At 41.0% G+C, this 20,348-nt stretch overlaps 1 protein-coding gene across 3 annotated transcripts in view; it reads right to left on the bottom strand.

Moving 5' to 3' along the window:
- The window catches only part of C5H1orf21 (chromosome 5 C1orf21 homolog), a 246,881-nt gene that overhangs the window by 69,232 nt on the left and 157,301 nt on the right, over positions 1 to 20,348 (bottom strand). The gene's annotated exons all lie outside the window — the stretch shown is intronic.

The raw sequence follows: 20,348 nt of genomic DNA, 5'->3' as shown, positions 1-20,348 counted from the left end.
CAGTTCTTTAAGAGAGGGAGAAATAAGCATTTATGTACCTTCCAGTGGCAAGGAAAGAAGATGATAAACAAACTTAAACCAGAAAAGAATGATTATACTTAAAGACAAAAAGGAAGCAGAATAATTCAGACCCTCCATAAATAAAAGAATGGTGCTCCAGTTCAAACTCCTTAGCTCAGCATTTGAGGCCATCCTCAACTGGGACCTGCTGACTGGTCTAGGAAGACCCTGCCCTGTGTGGTCTGGCCTTTTCTGGCTGTTTCGGCTTCAGCTCAGCCTACCTGTCCATCCACTCTTCTTCTCTAGTCTCTGTTCCTGGAATATCCTAGGCTGTTTTGTACTTTGGGGACCTTAGCATGCAATTCTCTGCCTGGAAGGCTCTTGAGCATCTTCCTCATCATCCTCCCCTGCCCCCAACTCCATTGTCTGGGTAACTTAGCCTTTAGGTTGACCCAGTCCTCCAGACCAGCCAGCTCCCCTTGGGTTGGGCAGACTGTGCTTGAAACAAGGGCTCTAATCAAGGTGGGCAGGGGGAAGGCCGCTGTACTGGCCAAGTCACATACCCTGATATTGGGCTCTACCAGCCTGGAAAAGGTGATCCCTTTGTGTGAACTAAAAAAAAAGGCTCCATCTGTTGCCAAATTCTGTGCCTACAGGTTTGCATATACCTGGAGGGGTTGTCTTTTAATTTGTCCACAGAGAGGGGATGGCTTTTTCTAACTTGCACAGACACAATGTATATCCTATCATTGGCCCTGCAAGTCTGCTTGCTTGACATATGCATCTGGGTTTCTCATTTGTAGCACTTGTTGGTCTATAGTCAATTATTCGTACACTTAATTAGGTATAGTAGTAGCAGTCATTCGAACTAGACAGTAAGGTCTGTAAGGGGAGGGGCCGTGACTTTCTGTTTACAGTTCTCTCCCCAGTCCCTAACACTGTGTCTGGCGTAGAGTCAAGGCTAACTGCACACTCATGGAATGAATCAATAAGGAGGGTCATGGAGATGGGTAATGGAAGAAATAACCAGACCCAGGACAGGATGGAGGTATCTAGCAAATTTACTTCCTCTTACTGAGTAAACGAGGATTCAAAAGACAGCAAGAAGCAGAAGCTGGCAGACCAAGAGACTGATTTCATAACTTCACAACTGAAAGCAGAATTTTCACTGAAGCATTTCACCCCAGGGCTAGAAAGGAACAAGCTACTTCTAGAAGAAAGCAGAGTCAGGCCACTTGTGCCTCAAGAGACTGCCACGGAAGAAAAAGAGTTTTAAGACAAGACAGCCAGCTGGGAGGAAACCTCAGTGAGACAGAAATCTAATGATTCATGAGATTCCAGGTAAACCAGGCATCTTGGAACTTGCAAAACTTGTTCAAACACTAATTCTTGCCCAGCTGGCTGAAGACACTGAAGCAGAAAGCATCTATGTGCCACCCAGTCCACGCACAGCAGTAAAGCGGGCTGCAAATGAACAGCTGAGGCCAGTGTAGGAACACTCACAGCCCAGCAGCTCCTGCAGACCTCGGGCACTTGGAAAAGAAAGATCAGAACGGGGGAGGGCTGAGGTGCTGACGGTGAATGGGCAGGACAGCAGGAGTGTCTGCAGGCATCCGTGCCCCGATTCCAAATTTAAAAAAACTACTCACTGGGGAAATGGAGAGAAGGGAAAAGATGGAAAATCCATCACTGGTAACAGGTTTTCATTCTAGGAAAACAAAAGGATGCTCTACCAGAGGGGTCCCCACCCCTTATTAGGAATCCGGCTGCACAGGAGGTGGTGAGCGGTGGGTGAACTCCCCATTGCTCTCGTTACTGAGCTCCACCTCCTGTCAGATCAGCAGTGGCCTTAGATTCTCATAGGAGCGTGATCCCTAACCCTAAGGTCAAGGTGGAATAGCCTGAGATTGCCATGAAACAGAAAGAAACAGAAATAAAGTGCACAATAAACAAAGTGCACTTAAATTGTCTCTAAACTATCCATCCTTCTCCCCTACCCTGGTCTGGGAAAAGTTACCTTCCACGAAACCGGTCCCTGGGGCCAAAAAGGTTGGGGATTACATGTATACTTTGGAAATATTTATAGAAAACATCCTACACAGCCCTCTCTACTAGAATTCTTTATTTACCTAATAGTGTATTTTAAAGGTTTTCATATCTACACATATAGATCTTTTTCCTTTGTTAACAGCTGCAACACATGCCACAGTACAATGTGTATTGTAATTTACATAACACAGAGTTGGGCATTCAGGCTGGTGTTATAGGTCAGGTTTCCGTCTGTTTCAAAGTAGCCACGTGTGCTTGGCAGCCTCCAAGGAAGGGGGCGAGAATCCCCCCCTCCTCGGTTTTCATACCTGTGCTTTCCCCTCCCACACTGGACCTGTGTTGCTCTGTGTGACCCAGTGTCTAAGGCAAAAAGGACAATCTGTCACTCCCAAGGTTAGGTTTTAGAAAACTGTGGCCTCCCTCTTGGGTTTCTCTCACATGCTCACCCTGTCTCTCTTGGTTCATATGTTCTGGAGGAAGCCAGCAGCTATGGTATGAACACACTCAAGCAGCCTGTAGGGAGGCGACCCATGTGGTGAGGAACCAAGGCCTCCAACAACCAGGGCAGTGAACTTGGAGAGAAACTCTCCAGCCCAGGTGACTCTGCAGCCCCTGCTGACAGTTTGATGGAAACCTCATGAGAGACCCTGAGCCATAACCATACAACTAAATTGCCCTCAATTCCTACACACTGAAACTATGTGAGGTATTTGTTTTAACCTGCTAGATTTTGAGGTAATTTGTTATGCAGTAACAGATGACTGGGCTTCTCAGGTGGCTCAGTGGTAAAGAATCTGCCTGCAATGCAGGAGACACAGGTTTGATCCCTGGGTCAGGAAGATCACCTGGAGAAGGAAACGGCAACCCACTCCAGTATTCTTGCCTGGAGAATCCCATGGACAGAGGAGCCTGGAGGGCTACAGTCCATGGAGGTCTCAAAGAGGTGGGCATGATTGAGTGACTAAACAACAATAGATGACTAATGCACCACATACAGTAAAGTCTTAGCAGTGGACTACTTACAACAAAGGTAAATGCCTTCAAAAACTTGAAAGATATCGCAAAATTGTCTACCAAAGAGCGGTGGCAATTTATAATCACACCAACAAAGCACAAGAGAGTTGGTTTCTTCACACCTCGACATCTCCAGGTATGATCAAACTTAAAACAATTTTACTAAATTAATGGGCAGCATCTGGCATCTGGTTGCTTTGATTTGTTTCTTGAATTTCAATTTTTTCTGGACACATGCCATGCATCATCAGAAATGAAAAGAAAAAGATGCATTACAGAGTTCTAAATGATTTTAAAAATGACAGAGTGAGCTGCCATGCCTCAAGCTCTAAGACACTACCTTATCATTTAAAGTTTCTATTAAATTATTAATTTATAAAATAACCACTGAAATTTGAGTCTGGCAGGATAAGTCAACATCTTGTTTTGACTATTTTCTCAGAAATGCTCAGAACATTAAATGATTTCAATAAGAGGCATGACCTTGAACTTTAAAGCTATCAGCCCTAAGTCAGAAGTGATATAAATTCAAATATTAATTCCTTTTAATATTGCTGAACCAGAAGCTTATAAACAAAAATAGAGTGAGTGATTGGGATCAGATGGGAACTAAATGTCTGTATTTTCCAAAACTACGTAAAAGAAACATCATAATTGTCTCAGGACAAATAGGAACTCAACTAATTCCTTATTTGGCTTCAATTCCTGGGGAGAACAAATGGTTCTGGAAAAAAACTTCTTATCTTTTACAAAAGCCTATAAAGAGGACTGGAATTCAGTGATGTTTGAGATAAGTAAAAATAATGTTTCTTACCAGGGAAAAAAGCATCGGAAATCACTATAGGTCTTCCACTACCAGCACACTTTGAGTTTCAGGAAAATGTACACAAATGTATTTTTAGTTATCTTTTACAATAGATATTATTCTTGGTGACATTTCACCAAATTATTAAATACATCTATCTGTTTCTACCGCCAGAAATCATAAAAAAAACATTTTTAGAAAAAAAATCTACTGGTCAACAATACAGTGGATATACTGTACCAGGGAAACTCGAGAAAGCCTTCCTAAATATTCTGGTGTCTAAGAGTGGAAAACCAAGACAAATTGGTTGCAGATCAAACGATCTCTTTAAATGTGCAACTCAGAAGGTCCTGAATGGTTATTAAACCAACCAGTTGACTCCTCATCTAGTACATGACAAATAAGTGACAATATAATTTAATTATCATTGCTGCTTCTCAGGCTGCACCGCTCTGAAGAAGCAAAACCAAAGGATGTGAGTAAAACATGGCTTCCTCTCAGGAGAGGTTCTGGGACCTGCAGGACTCCCCCCAGTTTTCCTGGCAGGGAAACCCAGGGTGGGTATTAGGGTGCCAAGGTTTTCTCGCTGCCCTGCCCTGCCCCAGAGTCACCTCTAATGGGCAGCCTCCTTCCCAGTTGGCCCTGACTCGGGCCAGCTTAGCTCTTCCTGACATGGTCCTGGGCGCCTGTGACAGGCTCCAGCCTTCCCCCCATACACCACCCCCTCTGTCAGCACTCAAGTATGTTCTTCCTGAGGCAAGTGGGGGCTCCCTCCCCAGCAATGGGCCACTGCCCAATGGGACCTCACTCTTTCGGGGACCCTCAGCTCCCTTCTTTGGCTCCTACAGTAAGGCAGATACCATGCTCTATGTCCTCCATGGTTTGGGTGGGAGAACATTCTAATCATAATACACAGTGTCATCCTTAAAGCATTCCTCCCCGGTCATAGTCTAAGAGAGTTTTAGGTAAGACTATGGAACTGCAACTCTTTCTTCTCTCTCTTGTGAAGTTGCAGCCATGGAGCTGACAGTCTGAGCTCTTCAGGAACTCGGGGTCTGTTACAGCAGACTTGACTCTTTCTCCCCAACTCTGCTGGATCCTCAGGCAAACATGAAGAACTATCACTCCTGTCCTGTCATTGCTACATGATCCACAGACATGTACTCTGTAGAGATTTTCTAATGGGCTCTCTCTGTATAAGCACTATCTGTTACTATACCACAAACTCCATGACTCTGCATGGAGAGGAGATAAAAGCTTCTGCTATGTGAAACGATCTTATCCAATAGCAGCTCAGAATCCTGACCTGCTTTCCAAGTAATCATCTACAACTTTCTGCTGATTAAAAGTTACATGTTTTGCTAAAATGCTTCCTTCCTCTGTATTACTATGTATCTATCATTTATGGTTGTACTGGGCCCTCATGTTTGAGTTTGGGCTTTCTCTAGTTGCAGCTAGTGGGAGCTACTCTCCGTCGTGGTGCACACGTCTCTCATTGCGGTGGCTTCTCCTGCTGAGGACTGTGAGCTTCAGTAGCTGAGGCATGTGGGCTCAATAGCTGCATTCCCGGGCTCTAGAGCACAGGCTCAATAGCTGTGGCCCATTGGCTTAGATGCCCCGTGGCATGTGGGATCTTCCTAGACTGGGGATCAAACCCGTGTCCCCTGAATTGGTAAGCAGATTCTTAACCACTGGACCATGAGGGAAGTCCCCCTCTGCATCACTATCAATCCAGTACTTTCCCATCGTCGGATTGGGGGCAGGAGGAGAAGGGGACGACAGAGGATGAGATGGCTGGATGGCGTCACTGACTCGATGGACGTGAGTCTGGGTGAACTCTGGGAGATGGTGATGGACAGGGAGGCCTGGCATGCTGCGATTCATGGGGTCGTGAAGAGTCGGACACGACTGAGCGACAGAACTGAACTGAACTGAATGAATGCTTCTGTGAACTGTGATTGGATTATTTCAGCTACTAGAGCCAGACTTTCTGGGTTTGAATCCAGGTCCGACTTTTACTGGTTATACTACCCCAGGCCAGTTACCTAAGTGCTTAAAATCCTCTTATCCGTAAAGAAGAGCTATTAAAAGAATCTTCTCCATAGTTTGTTATTACTAAAAAATGAGTGAAGGCATGTCAAGCGTCTAGAACTGGGCCTGGCACAGTGTTTGCTCACGGCATTACTATATGAATCACCCTGTCCTGCACACGCTTCAGCATCCCCACATCTGGGGAGATCTGCAGGTGAGATCCTGCAGAAGGGCTGGGGTTCTCACTCCACCACTTGCTTAGCTCTAAGTGGCTAAGCAGATGAGTCTCCCAACATGTTGTGACAATAACATGCTGACAGACTGAGGATGACTGCACGCAGTATGGAGAAGGAATTTGCCTGAAAGCAAAAACAAGAGCACCGTTCAGGCAATTAATCACCCTCATTCCTTTCCCCCATTCAACTTCAGCAAATTCAGCAATTTCTGCAATTAAGAAACTGTAAAAGGATCGCTGGCCACGTGGACATGCCACATTGACAGTCGCCACATGGACTGCTGTTACCGTCCTGCTTGAGTTCTGATGGTTCTGACTTACTTGCTCTGCACCCCAGCCTGTGACCCCTCCCTGGCTTCCAGATCATTAAATGGAGACGCACTCCTTGACACACCTTTCTCAAAGAGCTCAAGCAAGATCATGCACTTCTCATCTGGACTGCCAAGTCTGCTCTGCTTATCATACAAAAGAAAGAAGCCAGGCTCCTGTTTTTAAAGTTTTAACTGGAGAATGCCAAGAGCAGTTTAGGCTCTCTGCATCTGCAGCATCATCAGGGGACCATGATGAGATCTTGAAGTAAATATTTAAGGATCTGATATTTTCTTTCTATCATTTCTGCTAGGGTCTGAGCACAAGATCTTTTTTTAAAAATTACTTATTTATTTTTGCTTATGGTCTTCGTTCCTGCTCACAGGCTTTCCTTAGTTGCGTTGAGTGAGGGCTACCCTTCGTTTTGGTGCATGGACTTCTCATTGGGGTGGTTTCTCTTGCTGCAGAGCATTAGCTCTAGGTGCAAGGGCTCAGTAGTTGTGGTGTAAGGGCTCAGTTTCTCCGTGGCATGTGGAATCTTTGCAGACGAGGGGTCGAACCTATGTCGTCTACACTGGCAGGTGGATTCTTATCCGTTGTACCACCAGAACAGTCTTAAGCATAAGATTGACATCCTTACTGTCACCTGATGATATACAGGCAGGCCACCTGTAAATGTCCTAGTCCAGGACCTAAGGGAGTGAAGTCATGATTCTATCTGCTGGGATGAGAAGAGCTGGCCATATGCACAGCAGATCACCAGGTCAAGGCTTATTCCAATGATGATGCAAGCATAATCACTTAGGATGCTGCTGCAAGTTAGTCCTTTAGGGAGCTATATTTAAGTAAACAAAAACCAAACAAATAAGACTAGTATTTCTGGGAGGTGGGGGGTAGGGATCACATACTAGTTACAACTGGAAAATGAGGAAAGAGGTGTAATCAATATTTCATCTGCCCTGCTTCTTACACAAGTGGGCAAAGTCAACAATAGACAGGAGGACTTTGGGGATCCCCAACACCTCCACCCCCAAGGAGGCAGGATGGCACCGTGGATATAGATAGAGGTTCAGGAGGGCAAACAACATGGGTTCAAACCAATTCCTTCATTCACCACTTCTTATAACACGGGCTTCAGTAAATCTCTTAGGTTTTCTGCGCCTCAATTTTCTCATGTGCAAGAGGATTGTTATGAAGATTTAATGACATAATTTATGGAATCACTTAAATACCTGGTGAATAGTAAGCATACAATAAATGTTAGCTATTACTGTTTTGGAGCTGGCTTTCAAATAAATGAAGTGCTCTTTTTAAAGTTACTTGAAAACTTACAAGTTTACTTTGTTTTTTTTTTTAAATTTAATTTTATTTTTAAACTTTACATAATTGTATTAGTTTTGCCAAACATCAAAATGAATCCACCACAGGTATACATGTGTTCCCCATCCTGAACCCTCCTCCCTCTCCCCTCCCCATTCCATCCCTCTGGGTCGTCCCAGTGCACCAGCCCCAAGCATCCAGTATCGTGCATTGAACCTGGACTGGCAACTCGTTTCATACATGATATTTTACAAGTTTCAATGCCATTCTCCCAAATCTTCCCACCCTCTCCCTCTCTCACAGAGTCCCTAAGACTGTTCTATACATCAGTGTCTCTTTTGCTGTCTCGTACACAGGGTTATTGTTACCATCTTTCTAAATTCCAAATATATGCGTTAGTATACTGTATTGGTGTTTTTCTTTCTGGCTTACTTCACTCTGTATAATAGGCTCCAGTTTCATCCACCTCATTAGAACTGATTCAAATGTATTCTTTTTAATGGCTGAGTAATACTCCATCGTGTATATGTACCATAGCTTTCTTATCCATTCATCTGCTGATGGACATCTAGGTTGCTTCCATGTCCTGGCTATTATAAACAGTGCTGCGATGAACATTGGGGTACACGTGTCTCTTTCCCTTCTGGTTTCCTCAGTGTGTGCCCAGCAGTGGGATTGCTGGATCATAAGGCAGTTCTATTTCCAGTTTTTTAAGGAATCTCCACACTGTTCTCCATAGTGGCTGTACTAGTTTGCATTCCCACCAACAGTGTAAGAGGGTTCCCTTTTCTCCACACCCTCTCCAGCATTTATTACTTGTAGACTTTTGGATCGCAGCCATTCTGACAAGTTTACTTTGATACTTCTATTAAATGGTTAAAAAATGATAAATATTTTTTGGGGAAAACTGGTATGATGGCATTTAAATTGTTTGTGGCAATGCCATTCACAAGTTTACAGATCAAAAAGTCACCATTTTGTCTCCAAATTATAGGACTTCAGAACTACAAAACATAACTTAATAGCAAAATAAATTTTTTCCCAAACTAGATTACAAGTTTCTATAACTTATAATACTGAAAACTGTCAGACACAAGAATATACTTTAAGTCTGTCAATTTCTTTTAAAACTGTGGTATATGTTATACCCTAAAAATTATGTTAAGATGAGAGTTTAGGAACTGGCATTTACTTAAAATATTTTTATTATTATGAAAAGACAACTAAATTGACAATAATTTGAGCACTACTTTTGAGTATTTGGGTAAAAGCTTTTACAAGAAACAAAAAGATGTGTGCATTATACACTGAATTTCTTTGGCACTTATTAACAATAATGCATTTCTGTTTAACGACTCATGAATAGAGCTACAACTGACCCCCACTCCCATCACTTGTCATCCATAGGCGGGGCATTTTTATTTCTGTTTGTATCAGCCAGGAGGTTGTGTTGTAGTAACAAACATCCCCTAAACTCCGTGGCTTATAAACAAAGTTTCTTTCCTACTCATGCTACATGCCCATCACAGGTCAGCAGGGAAGCTGTTTCATGTCACCATGTCAGGTCTTCACTCAGGGATGCAGATACAAAGAGATCAGTAGGCAAGAATTTTCCTGGTCACCATGGCAGGCGGAATGAAATATGTAGAATTCTACACTGGCTTTTAAGGTATTCCCTTAAACATGACACAAGGCTTATCTATTCACATTCCATCAGGAAAAGCAAGTCACATGGTCCCATGGGCAAAGAAGTGCCCAATGGACTCAGAGTGGGTAGATTTAGTGAACATCATCAGTGTTAAATACATACACTGTTAAAGGGACCTGTGCAGGTTCCTTTCACTTTTAAAGGTTAAGCACGCAGCTGTGGCTAATTCAAACATCAGTCATAACATATGTCAGCTCTTTTGCAATGCCACCTTGCTCTACACAGCCATATCCTGGGCTGTGCAGGGGAGGGAATTAACAATTTGTATCCAACATAAACTAACTAGATTCTGCCTTCTAAGTGGAAACAAAACTTGGATATGAAAGAAGTAAGAAAAAATTAAGAGCTTAGTTAATTTGTTTCTTGTTAAGTGATAAGGTAAGTATTGTTGTTGTTTAACCACTAAGTTGTGTCCAATTCTTTTGCAATCCCATGGACCGTATCCCACCAGGCTCCTCTGTCCATGGGATTTCCCAGGCAAGAATACTGGAGTGGGTTGCCATTTCCTTCCCCAGGACATCTTCCTGACCCAGGGATCGAACCCAGGTCTCTTGCATTGTCAGGAAGATTCTTTACCACTGAGCAACCAGGGAAGCCCAAGGTAAGTATAGAGGAACAAATATATATCTTACTGTTTTCCCTTTTTGAGGGAAAGTAATTTTTCTTTCACACACAAAGTGTGCTCCATCAGGCTACTCTCCAAGGGCTTTACAGTGGCACCCTATGCTGGGCTCTTTCCTACCTGCCTCCTCTGTCACCCACACTTTCAAACAGGGGACATGCTGGAGACAGATATGGTCTGAATTTTTTTCACAGGCAGATGAGAAATTAGACCTGGTTATCATTTATTTTAAAACTGGAAAGGATCTCAGATGTCATGACAGGAGACCTCTAGTTGTCCTCAGACATCTGCCTCCCCTCCTCCTGCCTGGAACAGACTAGATGACAACTACATGATCTGACAGCCACCTCACACCTCTCACAGCTAGCTGTGATCACATGACTAGCTGGCTGGCTGAACGGAAGCTACTTTTAGATCATGCCTTTTAAGGAATGGATGCGTCCTTCCCTTGACCCTTTCCTGCCTCTCATCGGCTGGTATGTGGGCAAGATGGTGGGCGCTAGGGCAGCATTTTTAAGCACTAAATGGAAGCTTTGTGTTGAACAGAGGACAGCAACAGGATAGAAGGAACCTGGGTTTCTGAAACTATGAAGCTTCCATGGCAGCCCTGGAGGGCATATGCAAGGATTGCATGTAAGAGAAATACATGTTTATAATACACTGGGAATACAAGCTCCTATAGTTAAAAGTCAAGTTTAAAAAAATAAAAGTGTCAACTATTTTCATGTCAGCTGGTTCAAATCTCTTAATTTTCTGATGAGGAAACTAAGGCCAGAGAGACTAAAAGATCTGTCTGTCTATGGTCATACAGCTATCCCCTCTGTAGACCATACATTAAAATGATGGAAAATTGCTCATCTCTCATGTTAATGGCCACGAAAGTAAAGTTTCTTACAATTTATTTTTTAATGATTTAATGTCATACTCAGTGCAAGGAACAATAGAACTTCATGCTAAGAACTACATCACTCCAAGTTTCCTAGGATAATCAACATGTCCTATTAATAGAAATTATTTAATTCAATGTAGATTGCCAGGGTTCAAATCTAATGGGAAATTCTGAAGGTTTTGACTGAGGAAGCAGTCAAACTCTTGGAAGATATTCTTGAAATACATTTCCCAGAATCAACATGGAGACAATCAGTGGGTTGTATTGTATTTGTACTTCTTTCTGAGAAGGAACAGTAAGCCTTCAGATGCGACTGAAATTTGGCCCTGATGGTGTAAGCACCCAGCTTTCAGTACACATATAAGAAACCACAAGCTTAAATAAGTAAAACAAAGTTCACCCATTGAATCACACTTGATTTCAGTTAACTTTTTCATAGGAAAGGAGGAAAAAAACAGGTCTCAATTCTCCACTTTCTTGACATCCTCATTTGCTGTGTTCATGTGCCATTCAAAAGGAATTAGACTGTTTGACGTGGTTTGAGCGTCTGATGCTGTAAAGAGTTGTGAAATGGCTGGGAACTGTTTCAAAGAGCAAAAACATCTGATGTTGTTGGTTTAAGCTTTGGGTAGTTTATGGAAAATGAGAATTCTTTCTCTCCTTTGGAATACGCTTTGGGAACATTTATTTTAGTTGTCCTTGTGTTTGGATGGCTGATAGCAAGGCCTAACATCAGAACCAAGACCTCAGGGGACCAGCCATCAGAATGCAAGGCCATTTGGTTTGATTTTATCCACCCCTCTTTCTGATCTCCCCCACAGCTGTCCTGAGTCATTTTCACTGTCAGCAGAAATGACAGCTTGTGTCAGTGGGGCTCACTTGTCCACAACAAATTGCTGCTTCACTTCACTTCTAGCTTTCAAAGTCTCTAATTTGGAACTCAGAATTGCTAGAAGGGAACACCTTAATATCAGTGTCAACCTATGCTGGGCTTAAAGTTATGTTTTTAAATCTGATGTCACATATCTGCTTCAGGTGCTCCCTGTTGCCTAGGGAGTGCCTGAGCTTTACCATCAAAAGACATTCAAGTCTACCCATCTTGCCTCTCAAGCCCCATCTTCTCCTATTGCTCCTCTTTGTGACAATTATCTTGGACTATTATCCACATCAAGGACCTATCCTTCTGCACTTTCTGCCTGGGGTAATCTCCTCTGCACCCACCCCCTCCATTTTTTTTTTTTTTTTTTTTTTTTAGGAAAAGTTTGTTTTTTTTTTTTGCTTGGCCTCTCTCCTAGTTTTTCCTACTTCTACAATATCACTGGTTTAACTGTATTCTAACTATTTATGTATCCACAACCCCTGCTAAGTTGTGAGCATCTCAAAGAGAGGAATCATATCCTAAGTTTTTTTTTTCCATAACCTAAGTTTACTCTGAACATCTGGTACAGTTCTTAGCACACTGAAGATATTCAATATATGCTTGCTGAATCAATAGATCAGTGGCAATAAAAGAAAAAAGAAAGGATCCTAAACTGTAGACTCTAAGTCATTAACATAAAACTTAAATGTGTAAAAGAAATTATAACTTATAATAGTGTCTCTTTATCCCATCTTTTAAGTTTAGATAGAAAGAGGCAAAACATTTATGGAGCAGAAAAGCTGCATAAGAAGCAATGGATATCTTTATCCTAGGAATTAGAAGACCCAGATTTGAATTTCAGCTTTGAGCTTTCTGCCTCCTTAACTCTAGGCAGTTTACACAAAACAGGGGACACATACAGACTGAAAGTGAAGGGCTGGAAAAAGATTTTCCATGCGAATAGGGACCAAAAGAAAGCAGGAGTAGCAATACTCATATCAGATAAAATAGACTTTAAAACAAAGACTGTGAAAAGAGACAAAGATGGTCACTACATAATGATCAAAGGATCAATCCAAGAAGAAGATATAACAATTATAAATATATATGCACCCAACACGGGAGCACCGCAGTATGTAAGACAAATGCTAACAAGTATGAAAGAAGAAATTAACAATAACACAATAATAGTGGGAGACTTTAATACCCCACTCACACCTATGGATAGATCAACTAAACAGAAAATTAACAAGGAAACACAAACTTTAAACGATACAATAGACCAGTTAGACCTAATTGATATCTATAGGACATTTCATCCCAAAACAATGAATTTCACCTTCTTCTCAAGCGCACATGGAACCTTCTCCAGGATAGATCACATCCTGGGCCATAAAGCTAGCCTTGGTAAATTCAAAAAAATAGAAATCATTCCAAGCATCTTTTCTGACCACAATGCAGTAAGATTAGATCTCAATTACAGGAGAAAAACTATTAAAAAATCCAACATATGGAGGCTGAACAACACGCTGCTGAATAACCAACAAATCACAGAAGAAATCAAAAAAGAAATCAAAATTTGCATAGAAACGAATGAAAATGAAAACACAACAACCCAAAACCTGTGGGACACGGTAAAAGCAGTCCTAAGGGGAAAGTTCATAGCAATACAGGCACACCTCAAGAAACAAGAAAAAAGTCAAATAAATAACCTAACTCTACACCTAAAGCAACTAGAAAAGGAAGAAATGAAGAACCCCAGGGTTAGTAGAAGGAAAGAAATCTTAAAAATTAGAGCAGAAATAAATGCAAAAGAAACAAAAGAGACCATAGCAAAAATCAACAAAACCAAAAGCTGGTTCTTTGAAAGGATAAATAAAATTGACAAACCATTAGCCAGACTCATCAAGAAACAAAGGGAGAAAAATCAAATCAATAAAATTAGAAATGAAAATGGAGAGATCACAACAGACAACACAGAAATACAAAGGATCATAAGAGACTACTATCAACAATTATATGCCAATAAAATGGACAACGAGGAAGAAATGGACAAATTCTTAGAAAAGTACAACTTTCCAAAACTCGATCAGGAAGAAATAGAAAATCTTAACAGACCCATCACAAGCACGGAAATTGAAACTGTAATCAAAAATCTTCCAGCAAACAAAAGCCCAGGTCCAGACGGCTTCACAGCTGAATTCTACCAAAAATTTAGAGAAGAGCTAACACCTATCCTGCTCAAACTCTTCCAGAAAATTGCAGAGGATGGTAAACTTCCAAACTCATTCTATGAGGCCACCATCACCCTAATACCAAAACCTGACAAAGATCCCACAAAAAAAGAAAACTACAGGCCAATATCACTGATGAACATAGATGCAAAAATCCTTAACAAAATTCTAGCAATCAGAATCCAACAACACATTAAAAAGATCATACACCATGACCAAGTGGGCTTTATCCCAGGGATGCAAGGATTCTTCAATATCCGCAAATCAATCAATGTAATACACCACATTAACAAATTGAAAAATAAAAACCATATGATTATCTCAATAGATGCAGAGAAAGCCTTTGACAAAATTCAACATCCATTTATGATAAAAACTCTCCAGAAAGCAGGAATAGAAGGAACCTACCTCAACATAATCAAAGCTATATATGACAAACCCACAGCAAACATTATCCTCAATGGTGAAAAATTGAAAGCATTTCCTCTAAAGTCAGGAACAAGACAAGGGTGCCCACTTTCACCATTACTATTCAACATAGTTTTGGAAGTTTTGGCCACAGCAATCAGAGCAGAAAAAGAAATAAAAGGAATCCAAATTGGAAAAGAAGAAGTAAAGCTCTCACTGTTTGCAGATGACATGATCCTCTACATAGAAAACCCTAAAGACTCCACCAGAAAATTACTAGAACTAATCAATGACTATAGTAAAGTTGCAGGATATAAAATCAACACACAGAAATCCCTTGCATTCCTATACACTAATAATGAGAAAACAGAAAGAGAAATTAAGGAAACAATTCCATTCACCATTGCAACGGAAAGAATAAAATACTTAGGAATATATCTACCTAAAGAATCTAAAGACCTATATATAGAAAACTATAAAACACTGGTGAAAGAAATCAAAGAGGACACTAACAGATGGAGAAATATACCATGTTCATGGATTGGAAGAATCAATGTAGTGAAAATGAGTATACTACCCAAAGCAATCTATAGATTCAATGCAATCCCTATCAAGCTACCAACAGCATTCTTCACAGAGCTAGAACAAATAATTTCACAATTTGTATGGAAAAACAAAAAACCTCGAATAGCCAAAGCGATCTTGAGAAAGAAGAATGGAACTGGAGGAATCAACCTACCTGACTTCAGGCTCTACTACAAAGCCACAGTTATCAAGACAGTATGGTACTGGCACAAAGACAGAAATATAGATCAATGGAACAAAATAGAAAGCCCAGAGATAAATCCACGCACATATGGACACCTTATCTTCGACAAAGGAGGCAAGAATATACAATGGATTAAAGACAATCTCTTTAACAAGTGGTGCTGGGAACTCTGGTCAACCACTTGTAAAAGAATGAAACTAGAACACTTTCTAACACCATACACAAAAATAAACTCTAAATGGATTAAAGATCTAAACGTAAGACCAGAAACTATAAAACTCCTAGAGGAGAACATAGGCAAAACACTCTCTGACATACATCACAGCAGGATCCTCTATGACCCACCTCCCAGAATATTGGAAATAAAAGCAAAAATAAACAAATGGGACCTAATTAACCTTAAAAGCTTCTGCACATCAAAGGAAACTATTAGCAAGGTGAAAAGACAGCCTTCAGAATGGGAGAAGATAATAGCAAATGAAGCAACTGACAAACAACTAATCTCGAGAATATACAAGCAACTCCTACAGCTCAACTCCAGAAAAATAAATGACCCAATCAAAAAATGGGCCAAAGAACTAAATAGACATTTCTCCAAAGAAGACATAAAGATGGCTAACAAACACATGAAAAGATGCTCAACATCACTCATTATCAGAGAAATGCAAATCAAAACCACTATGAGGTACCATTTCACACCAGTCAGAATGGCTGCAATCCAAAAGTCTACAAGTAATAAATGCTGGAGAGGGTGTGGAGAAAAGGGAACCCTCTTACACTGTTGGTGGGAATGCAAACTAGTGCAGCCACTATGGAGAACAGTGTGGAGATTCCTTAAAAAACTGGAAATAGACATGCCTTATGATCCAGCAATCCCACTGCTGGGCATACACACTGAGAAAACCAGAAGGGAAAGAGACACGAGTACCCCAATGTTCATCGCAGCACTGTTTATAATAGCCAGGACATGGAAGCAACCTAGATGTCCATCAGCAGATGAATGGATAAGAAAGCTGTGGTACATATACACAATGGAGTATTATTCAGCCATTAAAAAGAATACATTTGAATCAGTTCTAATGAGGTGGATGAAACTGGAGCCTATTATACAGAGTGAAGTAAGCCAGAAAGAAAAACACCAATACAGTATACTAACGCATATATATGGAATTTAGAAAGATGGTAACAATAACCCTGTGTACGAGACAGCAAAAGAGACACTGATGTATAGAACAGTCTTATGGACTCTGTGGGAGAGGGAGAGGGTGGGAAGATTTGGGAGAATGGCATTGAAACATGTAAATATCATGTATGAAATGAGTTGCCAGTCCAGGTTCGATGCACGATACTGGATGCTTGGGGCTGGTGCACTGGGACGACCCAGAGGGATGGAATGGGGAGGGAGGAGGGAGGAGGGTTCAGGATGGGGAACACATGTATACCTGTGGCGGATTCATTTTGATATTTGGCAAATCTAATACAGTTATGTAAAGTTTAAAAATAAAATAAAATTAAAAAAAAAAAAAAAAAAATGCACATATATATACCTAATATGTAGATAAATAAGTAAATGAATAAATAGTCCTGATTTGCAAAAAAAAAAAAAAAAAAAAAAAAAAAAAAAAAAAAAAAAAAAAAAATTAAAATCTAAATCCCACCTCACTCCAAAGTAAGTCTCAGGCAGTTGTTGGCAAGGAATACTCCTCTGTGGTTTTCTTTTCCTTTTAAAAATCAGTTTAGAATGGAAATGAAGATACCTGCTGTACCTTCCATGTAGCGAGATTCCAATGAGTTGGTGGCCATGAAAGTGTTCTAGAAACTATAGAATGAGTGGAGTATTTCCTGCTGTGTCACTAAACAATGGTGTCGCAGTCATCAGTGATTCCAGCCCTCTAGGGCACTCAGGAAGGAGAAGAATGCCTGCGTGGCCTGGTATCCATCAGGCTGCAGTCACTCCCTGTGGTGAGCACTGAGGAACTCAGGCTGTGAAAAGTCACAGGATAGTGGTCCCAGAGAGCTGAGATGCATATGAAAGGAATGATTTCAGAGAGCCCAGACTCTTGCCATCTTCCCATACATAGAAAAGCATTAAATCCCTTAACTTGGGATATCTGGTTTTCTCTAAATCACAAAATATTTTTGATGCTCAGACTACCTGCTTTTTGTTGCAAACTTCTATATAACCCGACTCTCCCCCTACCTCTTCAGAGCAGTTCTCTCAGGGTTACTTGAGATGCTGTCCGGGCTTAAGTCCAAAAAATTTCTGCTGAATAGAACATAACTCTCAACTTTTAGGTTGTGACTATTTTCTAAGTCAACAAAGGCATCATTATTACAGAAGTTAAAAAAAGAGGAAACAAGTGACTTTTACTCAACCATCCTCTTCAGAGTGGTCACTATGGACCAGGAAAGGTAGCAGGTATTAGGGATTCAAGGAAAACATGGAGATTCAGGACTGCTCTGGCAGGTAATCCCCCAGAGGACTGCTCTCAGACAGACTCATTCTGCAACCAGTTCAGTCCCCATGGGTCTGAGGATCATTGGTCTGAGGGCAGGTCTGGATACAGCAAAGCAACAGATGCACCTCCAAGGCCAAGAAGACTTCAAATACAGAAGAAAAGGCTCAACCATTAACCACCACTAAGCATCCTCCCTTCCCAATGTGACTGGGTATAGCAGAGCTGGTCACTTCTTACTGGAAACAAGGAATGCAACAGAATTTAATTTTGCATCTTTCTTATGTGAAAGAACAAACAGCTGTAAATATCCTGCTAGAACATTTATTTTTAAAATTGTTTCGGAAGCAGTCATTCTTCCTGTGCATGCAAAGTAAAAAATCAAAGCCTGTGCCTCTTTTATCATTATGTTCAAGATTATGTTCATTCATTTATTCATTCACTCATCCTACCAATATTTATTTAGCTCTGTGACATGGTAGGCAGTAAATCAGGTACTGGGAAAATAGCCATGAACAAGCAGAGGTGACCTGCAGCAAATATTACACAAGTAACTTTAACTGCCACTGTGACAAGGGAGAGGGTTTCAAGCTACAGTGAAAACTGTCAGTTCGTTACAGTTTTTCAGTGAACTGTATGGAGCGAGGAAGGATCTTGGAAGGGTGAGAGAATGCTTTCCTGGGGCAAGGCCCTCAGGACTGATAGAAGGGTAGGTAGAACTGGTCAAGGGGAAGAGGAAGGAGAGAGAGCAGTCAAGGGGGTAGGTAGGTAGGGAGTGGAACTGAATGCAGGCTCCAGGCAGGAAGGACCTGGGCCAGACTATATGGGTGGGGGTGGGAGCCCAGAGAGGCAGTGGTGAGGGGCGATCAACCCCTCCTCAGGTCAAAACCTGAGAGCAACACAAAGTCGTTGCAGGAAGGGCTTTTAAACAGGGTAGCAATGTGATTAGATATGCAGTAAAAAGCAAAAACAAAATGCAACATTAACGCTTTGGATGGTGGTAAGAAGCACAGAGAATTTGGACAGAGGCGGGAGTGGGGAGCCATCATGGTCACAGGAACCCTTCATTTGATGGATAAAGACAATGCCTCAAATGTGAAGTCACTTGATCAAGAACACAGAGACAGTGATAGTGGTAGAACCTCCTTTTCATGACTCTTGGTCCAGTGGGGTTTTTCTTTATTTTGTTCTATAAGAGCAACCTCCACCCTTTACCTGTGAATCTGGAGTCACAGCTTTCCCACCCTAAGACTCACAACTATGTAATGCCAGAACTGACTGCCTTCTTGCCTTTAAGCTTCAACTGCTACTAATAATGTTTATTAGAAACCTGCCACATGCCAGCCGATCTGTTAGGTGCTTTCCATATTTAATCTTTACAACAATCTTGTAAGGTAGGTATGACTTTTTACTGCTTCACCTGAAAAAAACTAAACTCGAGGCTCAGAAATATTTTTTAAATTGCCAAGGTCACACAGGTAGTTAAGTATGATGAGGACCCGTGTCTATTTTTCTCTGGCTCCAAATCTTGCCAGGATGCCACATGGGCTCTAGATTTTATCATTATCAAATGCCCAATTCTGGTCTTCTGGGAAAAATCAGAATGGGAAGGAAAAGTTTTCCTGCTATAAATTAAAAAAAAACAACACTATATAAAATATTCTGGAAAGTTAACTAAATAAATGCATAAATAAATCAAATATATACAGCCACAAGGAGTAGTAAGAATTGAAAAACTTCAGAAGAAAAATTTTAATCTACCACATCAATGGCACAACATTTTTAAAATGCTCCACCAGCCTGTTTCAGGAGATACTTATTGATCATAACCACATGGGCTGGAACAAGATGAAACAAGACCCTTCAAATGGTCTGATCTACAATCTCAACTAGAAGAACTGCAACACTGCTTATCGAAAGGGTGGGACAGTGGAGAAAAAAAGAGCATCGCTGATGGGCCTGATTCCAACCACCCAACAGGTAGAAATGGAATTTAAAGTCAGTTTCCTTAAACTAAACACTCCAAAAATCAGAGAGGAAGTATAAGAAAACAGAAAAACAAAGTCTGGCCCTAACAAGAGGGCTACGTACCCATAAGAAAAATGAAAAACTAGGAAAATCTTAGAAGCAATTATCACCCCTCCTGAAATAAGCCTTGCACACCATGTGAGACATTTTTGAGAAACAGCTGTTATTGGTTCTCAGGGAAAGAAAAAGAAATACCCCCATAAAGAAACAGGAACAGCAGGATCCGTTCACTTATGGCAGAAGCAATAAGGTCATCATTGCAAAGAGTAAATATTAAAATCAATGCTGCAGAAAATTGGGTTAGTCCATTAGAAACTGACACAAGAGACATATATGGAGGGTTGAAAAATAATTAGATGTTGAAAAAGAAGGGTCTTCTCTTGAAGATGGCATAAAAGAGGGCATTCCATTAGGTGACAATTCATTTTAAAAAATATAAATAATCAAAACATGCAAAAGGATAAAATGGCCTTGGGGTATCATTTTTTATTTTTAATTAAATTTGCAAGAGTTTAAAAATATTCAACACTCATTGCTAGAGAGGCTATCAATTCTGCCCCTTTATCGTGGTATTGAAATTGGCAGTCTCCACACACTGCTATTGGAAGACAC

This window comes from Bubalus kerabau, chromosome 5 (genome assembly GCF_029407905.1).
Source record: "Bubalus kerabau isolate K-KA32 ecotype Philippines breed swamp buffalo chromosome 5, PCC_UOA_SB_1v2, whole genome shotgun sequence".
Lineage (NCBI taxonomy): Eukaryota > Metazoa > Chordata > Mammalia > Artiodactyla > Bovidae > Bubalus > Bubalus kerabau.
The sequence above is the reverse complement of the archived record's forward strand: the minus strand, read 5'-3'. Positions and strand labels throughout refer to the sequence as shown.